General features: G+C 40.2%; 1 pseudogene; it reads right to left on the minus strand.

Annotated features, from left to right (window-relative positions):
* Window positions 1–2,518, minus strand: part of LOC125163718 (asparagine synthetase [glutamine-hydrolyzing]-like) — a 49,992-nt pseudogene extending 47,474 nt beyond the window's left edge.
* Between the last annotated feature and the right edge of the window lie 11,528 nt (window positions 2,519–14,046).

The following is a 14,046-nucleotide window of genomic DNA, read 5'->3' on the forward strand; positions in this document are numbered from 1 at the left end:
TTTTTTTCCTTTTTAAAAAATTTTTTTAACGTTTATTTATTTCTGAGACAGAGAGAGACAGAGCATGAGCGAGGGAGGGGCAGAGAGAGAGGGAGACACAGAATCTGAAGCAGACTCCAGGCTCTGAGCTGTCAGCACAGAGCCCGACGTGGGACTCGAATTCACAAACTATGAGATCATGACGTGAGCTGAAGTCGGTTGCTCAACCGACTGAGCCACCCAGGCTCCCCGAGAGAGAGAGAATCTTAAGCAGGCTCTGCTCTGTCAGCATAGAGCCCAACTGGGGGCTCAATCCCACAAACCATGAGATCATGACCTGAACTAAAATCAAGAGTCAGATGCTTAACCAACTGAGCCACCCAAGCACCCCACCAGATTCTCTCCAGATTGAAGACTAGAGTCTTCAAATACTCTCTCTCTTTCTCTCTCTCTCTCTATTCCATTCTTTGCTGGTACCAGAGACAAGTAATGGGAAGAAAATCAATGATCCAGGAATGGGACTCTCAGTTCAAGTCCATGGGCAGCAGTAGTTTGATCTGTGTGGAGAACATCAAACAAACAGAGTTCTTCCAGAAGTTTCTCTCTCTACCATTGCCTTTTTTAAATTTTTTTTTTTTCGACATTTATTTATTTTTGGGACAGAGAGAGACAGAGCATGAACGGGGGAGGGGCAGAGAGAGAGGGAGACACAGAATCGGAAACAGGCTCCAGGCTCTGAGCCATCATCAGCCCAGAGCCCGACGCGGGGCTCGAACTCCCGGACCGCGAGATCGTGACCTGGCTGAAGTCGGACGCTTAACCGACTGCGCCACCCAGGCGCCCCTACCATTGCCTTTTTTAAAAGAAGTTTTCGTGAAAATATATGTAACCCTGCGGAAGTACATCAGAACCTTCTCCAGAGAAGATTACCATGCTGTGTTCTTCCAAATGTACTTGGAAATTAAATACATATCTACTGGAGTGTTAACTGTTGTAAGGTCATAAGTTTCCAAGGAAAATATGACTTCATTCAATATCTGAATGCGTTCCTCACAGTTAAAAAGGACTTCATGATGTTCACTCCCAATGTGATCTGCTACCTTTCCAGCAGCCAGTAAATGGGGACTTTCTCCCTGCCAGTTGCAAATGTCTGAGAACATACTGTCCCAGAGCCTCTTTTAGCTGCTTCAATAGGGTGACAGCAACTCAGCTGGAATCCAAGCCCCCTGATAAAAGGCATCCAGTCCTTCTGTCATCCAATGTTTCTTAATAGCACTGTTAAAAAGGATCCAAAAAAACAAAAAAAAAAGTAGACATGTATATGAAGAGGAAAAAAGAACATGACTAAATCTGCTTCCCCAGGAAACATTACTTACTTTGTCACAGTGGAATCACAACAGGTTTGCCTTGAGTTTCGGTTTTAAGGATTGTTCCCCTTGTCTCTTGCATCATCAGTTTTTCTCCTCTCTACTGGATCATTTATAGCATATGTACATCCACACACACTGTACTGTCTCTCATCTTCCACCTTTCCCTGTCCTTTATAGCAAAAGTCCTTGAAAGAGTGGCCTATACTTGCTGTCTCCAGTTCTCTTCACCTTCTCTTAGCAGTTTCTGTGTCAAGACCTGGGAATAGTTTCTCTACACTGTTACAGAGGGCAAGCAGATGTTCATCTCTGCAGTGATGATAGTGAATCATTTCCACAGATGCAACTTTGTCACTTGGCTTTAAATCAAGAATTTGATAGTGTACCAGAAGAAAAGTCTCCACTTTTTTTTTTTAAGGTTCCATTTTGATAAAGGAGTTGTGATACGCTTCAAGTTAACAAGACCTTTAGCTTCTAAACAAATAGCCAAAAATCCGTCTTCTATCGTGATTTTAAACAAAGATCTGACTTCATAGGTGACCGTGCCCAGGAACACTTTCTTATTGGCAGTATCCTAAAAAATAAATACAAACACCTCATCCAACATACAAATTATTTGCTCAGTTTCTCCTTTATTATAATGACGAAGGATGACTCACCATCCATTTTGGTCTAATAATTAAATTCAAAATAAATTCAAAATAAATCCAATAGGAGAATTAAAGTCTAATTAAATTAAAAAGGAAAATGTGTTTTGGGGTGCCTGGGTGGCTCAGTCAGTTAAGCGTCCGAATCTTGGCTTTGGCTCAGGTCATGATCTCTACGTTTTGTGGGTTTGAGCCCTGCATCAGGCTCTGCACAGGCAGTGTGGAGCTTGCTTGGGATTCTCTCTGTCTCCCTCTCTCTCTACTCCTCCCCTACTTGCACTATCTCTGTCTCTCTCAAAATAAATAAATGAACTTAAAAAAAAAAGGAAAGGTATTTCGTCTCCTTGTGGTTGTAGATTTTGCCTTCATAACAAAGCCACAGTAAAGATATTTCTTTGCTCAAATTGGTTGCAATCCAAACAACTGGTCAACCACTGCCAACCAGTGAAATCCAAAACAGCAATTTATGTATCTGTTGACATTCTGAAGATGAAGTGAATCTGGACCTCTGTGTGCAATCTTCATAGCACTCAGACACTGATCAGAGAAACCATCATCACTGCCAAAAAGGGCCCAAATGCCACAGATGGCACGGTGGAGTTACAGGCTCTCTCGGTGTGAGCAGGTCAGACTGTTAGCAGGAGTGGAGGCAAGAGCTATGGATTATCTCCATTTTTTTTTTTTTTTTTAAGTAGGCTTCACACCCAATGTGGAGCCCAGTGCAGGGCTTGAGCTTATGACCCTGAAATCAAGACCTGAGCTGAGATCAAGAGTAGGACACTCAACCAACTGAGCCACCCAGGTACCCCTCCATTGTTCCTAATATAAGCATATCTATGTATCTCTATCTAGTCCTCATTTCTTAGATAAATGTTAGTATAGTATACATACTTTTCTATACATTGATTTTTTTTTTTAAGTAGGCTCCACACCCTAACATAGGGCTTGAACTCACAACTCTAGGATCAAGAGTTGTAGGCTGTACTGACTGAGCCAGCCACGCATCCCTACCTTGATTTCTTTCTCTCAACAATATATCCTGGCAATCAGTCCACTGTTGTATGTAGATATTTTCCTTATTTCCTATTACAGGTACACAGTACCCTATTAGATGGATGTTCTGGTACATTTTAAGACTGAGGGTATTAGGAAAGGTTCAAAGCATGGGAAATCTTTTGGAAGAGAAGGCCTTTTATTTTGCTAATCTGTGGGTAACTCCAGGGTCCCTATTGAGGCTTAGATGATGGTGCCAATATAGAGATGACTGAGTATTATTAACACAAAATTGCTGCTGGTCCTATATAATAATCTCTTTGTTCTCTGAGCTAAAGAGCAGCTAGAAGGATTTGAAAGAAGAACTAGGCTTTTTCCTCTCCTCCTATACTTCCTTTTTATAATATACTGTCTGTTACACCATTAGGTTTTAAAGCAAGCCTCAAGTTAACCTGGAGTACAGCTATCTCACAGCAGAGATATCTACCAGGGAAGTGCTGCTTTCACCTTTGTGAAACCACTTTCCTGATAATTGCTATTTCTCCTCTAATTCCTTCTGGAATCAATTCGTTGAGCAGACGAGGTCTCCTGTTACAAATCTCCGACTTGAGTAAAAAGTAGAATAGCTTCACTCCAAAGCCCGTTATACACTAGATTCCCAAATTCAGTCTCTAGTCTGTCTCCCATCCCACATTATGCTCAGCCATATTGTCCAGTAAAGCTCATGGAAGACAGTGTTTCAGTGAGTACTATATAGTAGCATAGCTAGCAGCATACATAGGCAAAACTCTCAGTGGGGCTAATAGAACAAAACTCAGGGAAAGTAGAACATAGAAGATATTTGCTCTTCTTTTCCCTCTGTCTCAGCCCACCTCCTCATCCCTCCTCAAAGAGAAGAGCTGCTACTATAACTGGCCATACTCGGTTGACCTAGTTATTAGAGGAGTGGGAAGCACTGTTTTAAGAGATTACGCATAAAGCCTATATGAGGAAGATTTTGAAACAGTTCTGAAAAATCACAAAAATATGATCAAAAATAGAAACACATTCCTTGTTCTTGGAGAGGACCAATCAACATCATAAATATTTCAAGTCTCTCCAAGTTAATATATAAATTTAATGTAATTCCCTAAAAAGATGCCAGCAAAATTTTCCTGGCGCTGGATCCTAAACTTCATATGGAAAAATAAATAAGCAGGAATACTCATGAACATCTTCAAAAGAAAGCAATTAGAGGGGTTGGCCTTACCACATATTAAAAATTACTATAAAGATCCTATAATTAAAAGTGTGGTGTTGATACCTGGCTAACAGACAAACCAATGGAAATAATTTCAAGCACATGTGGAAATTTAGCATATGACAAAGGAAGCATCTTAAATCATTGAGGGGAAAGATTAACTTAAAAAAATGGGATTAGCACAACTGGAGAGTCATTTGAAAAAAATATATATTTGAATTTATGTCCCTTACTTTACATTAAAATATACTCTAAATAGATCAGTTATTTCAATGTAAAAAAAATGAAACAACATATTCAAGAGTGAATCATATCCATTTCTTTATTACCTGGACATGAGGAAAGCCATTCTATTATAATTCAAATCCCAGAAGCCATGGAGAAAGATCAGTACATTTAAATACATCTCTACCTATCTAACATTTGATATCTAACTTACCTATCTACATATACATACAGACAGACAGATACATAATAAACTTGTGCTTGGCAAAATCATCATAAGCAAAGTCAAAAGACAAATGAAAAACTGGCAGAAAATATTTTCAACTGAAATTACACAAAATGATTAATTTCTATCAATACATAACAAAGAATAAAGAAGTGTATTGATTGATGCTACAGCATGGATGAACCATGAAACCATGCCGAGCAAAAGAAGCCAGTCACAAAAGACCACATACGGTGTGATACCATTTACATGGAACATCTAGCATAGGCAAATCTACAGAGAAGGAGAGGAAGTTAGCAGTCACCTAGGGCTGGGTGGGGTGGGGTGGGGATGGGGTGTGGGAATGAGAATGACTGCTAATGGGTAAGAGGTTTCTTTTGGAGGTATTAAAAATGTTCCAAAGTTATATTATGGTGATGGTGGCACAACTCTGTAAATATACTACTTACTGAATGGTACTCTTTAAACGGGTGAGCATGTCATTCTATGTAAATTACATCATAATGAAACTGTTAAAAAAAAAAAAAAGACAAAGACAAAAACCCAGGAGGAGAATAGCTGGAAATGTTGACAGTTCACAGGAGATGAAAGGCAAATGCCTGTGAGACATTTGAAAAAGTAGTCGGTGACATTCTTCCTAAAAGAAATGCACATGCAGGGGCGCCTGAGTGGCTTAGTCCATTAAGCATCCGACTTCAGCTCAGGTCATGATCTCACCATTTGTGGGTTCCAGCCCCAAGTCGGGCTCTCTGCTGTCAGCACAGAGCCTGCTTTGGATTCTCTGTCTGTCCCTCCCCCCCCCCGCCGCCTCTCCCCCAATCGTGCTTTCTCTCTGTCAAAAATAAACATTCAAAACAAAACAAAGAAATGCACATGCAACAGAGGGCAGATTTGTTTTCTGACTAGGATAATAAAGATAATATTTCCTTCGGAGTAAAGCTTAGGCAGGTTATATAGCAGCCCCATATAAGATTAGGGGTTTCCTAGGCTCGGTGTTCCTCTGCTGTGACACAAACCCACTTGGCCACAGCATTCACTCGGGCTGCTCCTCATCATCCCCATGGGATGTGGGAGGCAAGATGAATTGATGCTAACATGAAGCTCAGGCTTCTGCTGTACCATAACTAATAGATTCTCTTGTTTTTGACCAAAGAGTCTGAGGCCTTCTGGTAACACCCACTAAGGCTAACTTGTTAGCACTCAAGGAAGGTGACATCTCAAATACTTCCTAGTTCCAGACTGGCAGAGGTCCAAAAGCTTGACATCACCCTATGTTGGTAATCCTGGAGAGAAACAGGTATTCTTTTTTTTAAAGACTTTATTCTGGGGTGCCTGGGTGGCTCAGTTGGTTAAGCGGCCGACTTCGACTCAGGTCATGATCTTGTGGTCGGTGAGTTCGAGTCCCGCGTCGGGCTCTGTGCTGCCAGGTCAGAGCCTGGAGCCTGTTTCGGATTCTGTGTCTCCCTCTCTCTCTGACCCTCTCCTGTTCATGCTCTGTGTCTCTCTGTCTCAAAAATAAATAAACGTTAAAAAAAATTAAAAAAAAAGACTTTATTCTGAAGTAATCTCTACGCCCAACATGGGGCTCAAACTCATAATCCTGAGATCAAGAGTCATATGCTCCACCAACTGATTCAGCAGGCACCCCAGAAACTTTTTAAAGTTTATTTTACTTATTTTTGGAGAGAGAGAGAAAGAGAGAGAGTGAGCGAGCTGGGGAGAGGCAGAGGGAGAGGGAGAGAGAGAATCCCAAGCAGGCTCTGCATGGTCAATGCAGAGCCTGATGTGGGCTCAATCCCAGGAACTGTGATCATGAGCTGAGCTGAGATCGAGAGTCAGACACTTGGGGCGCCTGGGTGGCTCAGTCAGTTGAGTGGCCAACTTCAGCTCAGGTCATGATCTCACAGCTCAAAGGCTCGTGAGTTCGAGCCCCACGTCAGGCTCTGTGCTGACAGCTCAGAGCCTGGAGCCTGCTTCGGATTCTCTCTCTCCCTCTCTCTCTGCCCTCCCCTGCTCGTGCTCTCTCTCTCTCTCAAAAAAATAAAATAAACATTAAAAAAAATAGACACTTAACTGAGCCACCCAGGTACTCCCAGAAACAGGTATTCTTTTTTTTTTTTTTTCAATGTTTATTTATTTTTGGGACAGAGAGAGACAGAGCATGAACGAAGGAGGGGCAGAGAGAGAGGGAGACACAGAATCGGAAACAGGCTCCAGGCTCTGAGCCATCAGCCCAGAGCCTGACGCGGGGCTTGAACCCATGGACCGCGAGATCGTGACCTGGCTGAAGTCGGACGCTTAACCGACTGCGCCACCCAGGCAGAATACCTAGAAACAGGTATTCTTAAACATCACCAGTGGGATTGCAAAATGGCAAAATTTTTCTGGAGGGAAAATTGGACAATATTCAACAAAATTATTACATGTGCGTTTACCCTTTGGGTAATCTTTCTGGGAAACTAGCTGACAATAATCCCTTTACAAATGCAAAATATGGTATGCACTTTGCATTGTGAAGTTATTTGTAATAAAAGCTTAAAAACAAATCCAAGTATCCATCAATAGAAGACTGATTGAATAAACTAGGGCATATCCACACATAAACATATTTGTATATACTTGTACATAGGTATATATATTTATTTGTATGAAAAAAAGAAGAATAAACAAGATATTTCTGAAAATGGAAAGGGTTCCTAATAAGGATGGGTAGAATGGGTATAAGGAATAAAGGTGGGTGCAAGAATTTAATTCTTTGGGTATCCTTTTTATGTAGCTTTGACTTCTGAATCATGTAAATGATTTATATATTCAAAAAATTAAGTTAAATAAGAAAAAAAAACCCCTAAAATTGACCACAAACAGAAACCAATGAGTGGAACTCAATATGATACCCAGTTGCACTGAGAACATAATTACTTTTTTTTTTAAGATTTTATTTTTAAGTAGTGTCTACACCCAACATGGGTCTTGAACTTACAACCCCAAGATCAAGAGTCATATCTCTACTGACTGAGCTAGCCAGGCATCCCGAGAAGATAATTAAAGTTACTTTGGAGCATAGACCACTGTAACATTTTGCCCATATAAAGTCTAAGGACAAATAAAACTCCAGAGATACTTTGCACTGCATTCAATAAATTTATTGTTAGCAGTATTGTTGTTCTTGTGCTTTTGTGTATGATAAAATAAAACAAATAAGGAAATATTAATGTTATTAGGAACCAAGATTTCCAAGTTATGAAGATAAAAAAAATCACTATAATCCTAACTTTAAATTGGAACTATCAATATAAACCCATATATATACATATATATGTATATGTGTGTGTGTGTGTGTGTGTGTGTGTATACATATTTCAGAAACATTTATTGTGTGCCTAGTATATGTGTCAGGCATAGGAGAAACAACAATGAATGATAAAAGTATAAACTCTGCTACAATAGAGTTTATGGGTGATACATATATTAAATATATAATTGCACAAATAATTAATGGAATTAAGCCTTGCATTTACCAAGAGTTTACACCATCACCATTTGACACATGAAGTTCCTCAGCCTGCAAAGCAGCCTGGCCTGAAATGCAGCCTTATTATTAAGACAAAATACTCAGTGTCTATTTTAAGAAAGATTAAGTGCTCAGAGTGAGGGCTACTTGTGCCAAAAATGAACAATTTGGATCTCTCTTTTTTTTAAAAAAATGTTTAATGTTTATTTATTTTTGAGAAAGACAGAGTGCAAGTGGGGAGGGGCAGAAAGAGAGGGAGACACAGAATCTGAAGCAGGCTCCAGGCTCTGTGCTGACAGCTCAGGGGCTCTGATTCACAGACCGTGAGATCATGACCTGAGCTGAAGTCAGTTGCCGAACTGACTGAGCTACCCAGGTGCCCCAAACAATTTGGATCTCTTAACGTGTGTGAGAAATTTTAGTTTTCTAGTGGCAGGAATGAAACACACAGGCCTGTGCTGAGTTGTCCAGGCTTAGACAGACAGGCAGTGGTGCCTGCCCTTCCCAGACAAGATTGAGAAATGTTCTGTGTCTTCTTATCTCTCTCTAATAAGAAACATCTTGCTTTGGAGCCAAAGTTGTGAAAGGAACTGGCAGCTGGCTTTCAGCTCAGCACACAATTTTTACAAGAAAAGGAGTCTTGTGGTAACTTCGGTGATGGTGTCACTCATCGAGAGGAGTCCAGTGCCAGCAAGTGAATTTAGAGTAATCATGGGCTAGATCTAAAGCGAGAGCTCCATGTTGAGCATCCCTGGTGTGCTGCCTGGTAAGGTGTGTGAAGGTGACATAACCTCTGGATGTACACCATCTGTTTCCTGCTTTCTAAAGCTCTGTGACTGTGAACAGTTACTTCCAAAGTCTAGCACTCACGAAAGATTTACAAGCGGAGAGAGGAATCTCTCTTTTTAGTATTTTATGATAAGGAGTTTCAGATCTCTGGTCACCTGGCTTATTGAGGTGTTTTCCATCAAAAAAAGTGCTTAGTGGTTGAGTCCAGTTACTTAGGGAACCACCTGATACCTAGGAACTGGTACCAAGTGAAGCTGGGTGGTCCCCAAAGGAAAGTGAATACAAATTTAACAGTTTAGTGGTATATTTTAGCCATATCATAAGCAAATTGTAGTCAGTTGGATGTATGCTTGGAAGTGACTAAGAATGCAAAGGGCAATATTAAGGATGGGTACTTTTTAGGCAGTGGTGTGCTGGTAAATGTTTAACAACAGATTCTTTCTCTGGGACAGTGGGAGTAGGGGAGGCCCTGATGTGTAGTTTTCTTGTTTCCACTGTGTAAAAGTTTCCACAGGCTGATTTCAAGCTTTGAAGAATTTAATAAGATTCCCGACAATTCAACAATTCTCATCAGCTGATTCTATCTATAAGCGAACCATTGCTTATCGGTACCATAGTTAAGAGGTAACAAGCTGTCAACAATCCAGAACCTTAACCCAAAAAAGGTAAAGGAAAATATGTAGGAAAATTAAGAAAACGTGCATACAGATTGAAGTGTGACAATGTGCAGTGCTGGTTCCCTGACTTCCCAGGTTCCATGGCGCTTGGGCTGTCTCCTGCCTCTAGTCGTTAGTTTGTTCTGATAGTCTTGAGTGGAAGCTCTTTCCTGTGGTTTTCTGTTTCTGGAGTACTCCTAAGAATTCTCAGGTTGAGGTCTGTAGCAGGAACAGTCTTTCTGATCGAGAAGGATTTCTTTCTCCTTCATTAACAAGTAAGAAAGCAAGGATCAACACCCCAGAGTGGGACGACTGTGTTAGTTGTTCATAGTGCCTGTAAGGTCCTTTCCAGTGAGGTCAGGGCAGTCTTTTTCTCATGGTTTTTTAAAGAGATAACACCTCTCATTTTAAATAGTGAGAAGGGTTGTTTTGAAGGATGTTCTGAAAAAGCTACTCACATCTGTTGACAAAGTTGTGCATTGATTCCACTTATAAGAGATATCTAGAATAGTCAAACTCATAGAGACAGTAGAAAGGTGGTGGCTAGGGTCTGCGGGGAGCAGAAAATGGGCAGTTAGTGTTTAAGGAAAACAGTTTCAATTTTGCAAGGTGAGAAAAGTTCTGGAGATGGATGGTAGTGATGGTTTATACAACAATGTCAATGTATTTAATACCACTGAACTGTACCCTTAAAATGGTTATAATGGGTGGCTATATATATATGTATATGTATATGTATATATGTATATATATATGTATATATATATGTGTGTGTGTATATATATATGTGTGTGTGTGTATATATATATATATATATATATATACACACACACACATAATGGGGTGGCTTAAAATGGTTATAATGAGCCTGGGTGGCTCAGTCAAACATCTGACTCTTGAGTTCAGCTCAGGTCATGACCTCATGGTTGGTGGGATCCAGCCGGGCATTGGGCTCTGCACTGAGGGCATGGAGCCTGCTTGGGATTCTCTTTCTCCCTCTTGCTGCCCCTCCCCTGCTTGTGCTCTTGCTCTCTCTCAAAGTAAATAAATAAACTTAAATGGTTAAAATGGTAAATTTGATGCTAATTATAATTTACCATAACTTAAAAAAATTAAAAACAACTCAATGTATCACATGAGTCATTTGCAATATTTGGCTATTTCAGCCTGTAATAAGGAAAAGTCTATAACTGGGGACAGGCAGATAAGATGCCTGTCTATTAGTTAATAGATTGAGAGTCAATGGGCTGGCTATGGAGTTTGATTTCATTGTCATTAAGATAAAAGGCAACTGTTCAGGCCAAGTTCCAGAGTTTCTAAAAATTTAGCTAGAGTTGAGAATTCTATTTGTCTTTTCTGTACTACCTGAGGATTGAGGATGATATGGGCAATGAAGTACTGAGCTTTATAAAGCTCCTTAGTAAAAATTCCAGTGAAATGAATGTTTCCGCCCCTAAAGAGAAAGTTAAGACTCCTTAGGTAGGAAACTTTATGCTTCTGTACAAGTTGTGGCTTTATGAAAAGAGAAAACTTAATTCTAATAAATACACAATTACCAGGGTGGTTGGGTGACTCCGTTGGTTAAGTGTCTGACTCCTGATTTTGGCTCAGGTCATGATCTCTCGGTTTGTGGTTTGAGCCTCGTGTCATGCTCTGCTCTGACAGCGTGGGGCCTGCTTGAGATTCTCTCTCCCCCTCTCTCTCTGCCCCTTGCCTGCTTGTGCGCACTCTTTTTCTCTCTCTCTCAAATTAAATAAATATACTTAAAAAAAATATGAACACACAATTACCAAAACACATTCATATCCCATTGTTAGGGCAATTTTATATAAAGCATTTGGAAGTGCTCAAAGAAGCTTTGGTTCTGTTCTCTTTTCTAGCTTTAGTTTTGTCAGGATTTTATTATAGGCAGTAGGATATGCACTAGAAACATTCTTTTTTATTTTTTTTAGAAACATTCTTGACTATGCTTTAAGTGTTTCCAACTCTGTTGTTGGATTAAGATGGTCACCAAACTATCTTTGCTATGGTAACAAGACTGAAGAGCTTGCTTGCTATGTTAATCAGCACCCAGGGATGGAAGAGGGTGAGATCCTCTCCTGAAGTATGATACATAATTAATTTAGAAAGAAATCATCAATTATTACCTTGGGAGAGAACATGTTATGGATTGTAAGGGCCTTTCAGGTCATAAAGTATACTATGATTGGCTTTGATTGGCAATGGTATTAAAACCTAGAAACAATCTATAGACAGTTACTATACCAGTTTTAGTGCTTAGCAATTGGGTATCTTAGCAGTTGTTAACCAGAAGGTGGGAGAGATACAGCAGAGCTGAGGAGGTCATTGGTAAGTGTGCAGAGGAGAGTTGACACAGCAAGCCTCATGTGACTATCTTTATTCATTTTTTTAAAGTTTGTTTTTACTTTGGGAGAGAGAGTATGAGTGGGGGAAGGGCAGATAGAGAGGAAGAAGAGAGAATCCCAAGGAGGCACTGCAGACAGCCCAACTTAGGGCTCAATCCTACAACTCTAGGGTCATGACCTGAGCCAAAATCAAGAGTCAGACGCTCAACCGAGTGAGCCACCCAGGCACCCCTGAGGTGACTTTCTTTAGAAGGGCCTGATTGCAAAGTTCGCCCTTGGCTGGATTTTGGAAACATTCCTACTGCCTTCCACTGATAAGGGTGGCCCACTGTACTCAGACTATGTAAATAATGTGGTTTATTGCTGAACACTTGCTTTTCTTCTGGGTATCTGGAGTTTTGGTAGGTGTTAAGCAAAGGGTGCTTACATGACTAGCCGCCGGTAGAAACATTGCTCACTGAGTCTCTGAAAGTCTTCCCCGGGCAAAAACATTGCACATATGCATTTTCATTGCTGGGTCAAGAGTGTGCTGTGTGTGTCCCTTCATGGGACAGTGTTATGGGCTGAATGTGTCTCCCCCTCCTCACTCCTTCCCCATTCATATGTTGAAGCCCTAACCTCATTGTGACTGTATTTGGAGATAAGGCCTTTATGGAAGTAATTAAAAGTTAAATGAGGTCATTGGGGTCAGACTCCGAACTGACAGGATTAGAGACTTTAGAAGAAAAGTTACTAGAGAGTTCTGTCATTCTCCTTGGACATAAGCAGGGAGGAAAGGCCATGTGTGGACACAATGAGAAGGTAGCTGTCCACAAGCTAGGGAGAGTTCTCACCAGAAACTGAATTGGCCAGCACCTTGATCTTGGATGTCTAGCCTCCAGAACTGTGGGAAAATAAAAATCTAAGCTACCCAGTTATGGCAGCCCTAGCCTCCCTCGGCAAGGGCAACCTGCCTCTCAAACTCAGTAACTAGTGTTCCCACACATTATTTCATCCCTTTATTACTTACGCATGTGTTCTTCAATAATATAAGACTGTTTCATGTTAAAACTTTCATTAAAATAGTATCAAACTGTATATATTCTTCAGCAATTTATTTATTTATTTATTTATTTATTTATTTATTTATTTATTTATTTATTTATGCTGCATCTTATATTTGTGAGATTTATCCATGTGGATACTTTTGCACTAGTTCTAGAATAATGCAAAAAAATATTGTAAAATGCAAAGACAGTATCACTTCCTAGATTAAGATGCTTCAGGTTTTCCACCTTAAAAAACAGGGATGAAAAAAACACAAGCATCTAAAGACAACGAGTAAAGGACTGAGTGTGGCACATGGTGATGCCTTTGAATGTTTTGAGGTGGGGATCCCCGCATTGTTAAATCTTTCACTATCTCAAGAAAAGAAAATTTGGATTTATACACGAAAGCTGCCGTATTTTGAATAGTTAACTAATTCAATTTGAGAAACATACAACGTGCACAGGAGTGCACCGCGCGCGCGCGCGCACACACACACACACACACACACACACACACACACACATGGCTAAAGCCAAACATAGTCTTGTGCTATGTGTGGCCCACATTCTGCCACATTGTGATTTCTGGCCTGGAAGATGAAAGCCCCAAACTCCATAGTATAATATTTACTTTCCTCAGGGTCTGGTCTTTCCTCTTCCTTCAGCTTTGTCTCCAAACACCGCTTTGCTGAGAACAGTCTCTGGCATAGAATAAGTGTTCAATAAATATTAATTATTATTATTATATCTACTGTCTTTTTTTCATTTGGGTCAGAAATGGACTCTTTGTAGTTCTTTTGATCTTCCAGGATCCAGTCAAGTTTATCCTTAATCTACACATATCAAAAAGAGTAAGCAAGGAAGTTCCCTAAATAACAGTATTTACAAATGTTATTTGTTCTCTCAGGGCAGATATGAAAGGGTTTGGGGACCTTGGCATATGTTGCTTAAAGACAATAGTCATAAACTATTACTAATTTGTTTCTGTGAAAATAAAAATTGTTATGCATAAGTACCAT

This window comes from Prionailurus viverrinus, chromosome A1 (genome assembly GCF_022837055.1).
Source record: "Prionailurus viverrinus isolate Anna chromosome A1, UM_Priviv_1.0, whole genome shotgun sequence".
Classification (NCBI taxonomy): Eukaryota; Metazoa; Chordata; class Mammalia; order Carnivora; family Felidae; genus Prionailurus; species Prionailurus viverrinus.